This window comes from Pteropus vampyrus, unplaced genomic scaffold (assembly GCF_000151845.1).
Source record: "Pteropus vampyrus isolate Shadow unplaced genomic scaffold, Pvam_2.0 Scaffold1000004545, whole genome shotgun sequence".
Lineage (NCBI taxonomy): Eukaryota > Metazoa > Chordata > Mammalia > Chiroptera > Pteropodidae > Pteropus > Pteropus vampyrus.
The window spans coordinates 1-3,003 of NW_011918947.1; the positions used below are offsets into that span (position 1 = coordinate 1).

Genomic DNA, 3,003 nt, shown 5'->3' on the forward strand with positions numbered 1-3,003 from the left:
AGGCCTGTAAGTGCCATTAGAAAAAATAACTCATATAGATGATGTCAGTACATATTTTTGGTGTCCCATTTTAACTGATCCTTCAAAACTATTTTAAATTTGTCTACAGCCATGCTACCCTGAACAAGCCTGATCCTGTCTGATCTCTGAAGTTAAGCAGGCTTAGATCTGGTTAGTACTTGGATGGGAAACCACCTAGGAAGACCAGGTGATGCAGGCATAAAAAATAAAAAAATGAAAAATAAGGGATTGTAAGCTGACAAAGTCCTTGCAATATGTGAGGTCAACCAAGGGTTGCCTCACCTAAAACAAAACAAAACAAAACAAAAAAAACTATCTTAAAGTCATAACGATTCTCTAATCTCATCTCACATTTACTCCATAGGGCATTAGAAAGTTTCTCCAATCTAGATACTAAAACTCTGCCACACCCTTTTTCAAATTCAGCAGATGAGGAAGGTGATTTAAATGATCAAGTAGGAAGCTCCTCACCTTCTTGATCCACATCTGCATTTGTAACAGCATTTGCACATGTGCCTTCTTTCCCGTAAACATAGAAGCCATACCCTTTTTCTTACTTAAAATCAGTGCCTCCATGAGTAAACTTAATGAGGTTTTGAAGAACTTAAATAATGCTTATGAAACTTTAGTGTACATACAAATCACTGTGAATCTTGCGAAGAATATAGATCTTGGGTGATGCCTCAGATTCTGTGTCTCTAATGAGCTTGAGGATGATGCTTATGCTTCTCGTCCATAGAACACATATTTAAAAATAGCTTAATATGTTTTGTCCTACTAATTAACCTTTTTAAACTCTTTCACTGTTTCTTTCTACTTTATTTTTACATATGAATTGAAACACAAACTGTCATCTTACAACTTAGAAAAATATTTCGCCTCATGACAACTCTACTTAATTATTATCTATTTCATCCCTTTCCCAGTAAACTTTATATAAGTGGAATCTATCATTTTCCTTCATATTTCTTGCTTCTTAGTTATTTTTCATTATATTGCAGTCTGGTTTCTATTTGAATGATTCTGCTGAAACTGGTATTGATCTAATTTCTAAAGAACTTAAAAATTCTAACCCAATGGATAATTTTCATCCATTTTCTTATTTTCATTGTTACTATATTTTATTGTTGATATTGTTGCCCACTCTTCCTTTCTGGGTATTTTCTATGTTTCCTCTAGTTCTATTTGACCATGCTACGATTTTATTTATCTTTTGGGCACTACTATTCTGCCGATTTTCCTGTTTTTAGTTTTTAATTAACCCTTGTCTCCCTTTGAATATCATTCCAAGGTGACAGTCATATGCATTTTAGTTACTATCTGTATGTTTAATTTTTCTCATATTTTTATCTGTAGTTAATATCTATTTTCTTTACTGTAAATCCATAAAATAAACTACCTACTGAAGAAATACATTTGAACAGTTCCTGATGGACTCCATCTTAACAAATGGCAAGCTGAACCTTATCCTCTCCCAACCAAATCTTTTTTTTTATTTTTTTGTGCTTCCCATCTCAGAGAATATACAAACTGGAAATTTAAACCTCACCATTACAACTCTAGCTATCATTATTTCAAAGACAGCCAATCGGTTATCAAGTTCCACTGATTCTATCTCCTAATTATTTGTTAAATGCATTCACTTTTGTGCATACCACCAGACATCTATTCATTTGCATCACCATTATTATTTTTTCACTTGGCTTCCCATAACCATTTCGAACTCTTTTTACTGCTGTTCTTTTGTCTCGCAATATATATACTTAGTGAAGACACAAAAATGTTTCTAAAATGCAAATATCTCCATTTCACTTGTCTGCCTAATAGTGCTTAAGAGCTTCTGTTACCCTCCAGAAAAAGTACAAACATTTTAGTGTGCTATATATATATTCTTTTACAAACTTACCCATGTGTATCTTTACAGTCTTTTATAGACTACTCTTACTTTGTGTTAAATTTACTGTGACTTTCATATTACTCTCCAAATGTGTCACTCTTTATCTTTCTTTCTGGTGACTACTGTGCTACTCTCTCTTCCAGTAACTCTCTTTTATTCTTTTACTTATAAGACAAATTCCTCTCATCCTTAAGAGCCTCTGAAATACCAACAAACACATTGTGCTGTCTCTTCTTCCTCTGTTTCCCCATAGTCCCAAGAATACACTTATTATAACATGTTTTACATAGTGATGCTATTGCATTTTACTTGTTTGTAGCTCTTCTGTAAACTTTTTGAGAACGGGGAATATTATGTAACATTCTAATCATGGCTAGCATAGTGAAACCTATAAAAAGTATGAGTTAAATTCCTTTTGTAAAGAAAAGATAAAGGAAAGAAGTTCTCCAATAAAATGTTATCTCTAATGAGTGTTAATGTGGTTTTGTTATATCCACTGAGTCTGGAGCTATTTTCTCTATTCATCAAGTCAGTATTAGAATACATAAATCCAAATTATTGCCAAAAGTTCTGAATTGATTGCTTACATATTACCTACAGTATTACTATATATTCAGCAAAAAATAGATTGGGAAATTCTTAAAATAATAGCCTAGAATCAAGATTAAAAATATACTTTTGGAATAAAATATAGAAAAATATGAAAAGGTAATATTTGTCAACTTTATTAATAATCAAACATTCTTCATTAATTGTTTATACACAGCCATTTACCAGTGCTTTGATATCACAGTTAACCAATGGTTCTTTTTAAACTTTATAAAAATGGAAACACAGAATGTGCTGTTTTATAGCTGGCTTCTCATTCAGCGTTATATCCATGGCTTCATCTATTAGGTGTATATCACAATTTTTAGTTTATTTTCGTACTGTATGGTACTGTAAGGATTATATTCTATAAACATAACACATTTTCTTTAGACATTATACTATTCTTTAACATTTAACTTCTTTTTATTTTGTGTTCCTAGATATTAACTATAACAACAATACTATTATGAACATGCTAGTATATGTGTTAACAT

At 31.5% G+C, this 3,003-nt stretch overlaps 1 pseudogene; it reads left to right on the forward strand.

The window, feature by feature from the left end:
* Positions 1-101: 101 nt before the first annotated feature.
* On the forward strand, positions 102-220 carry LOC111735644 (annotated as a pseudogene).
* Positions 221-3,003: the final 2,783 nt, after the last annotated feature.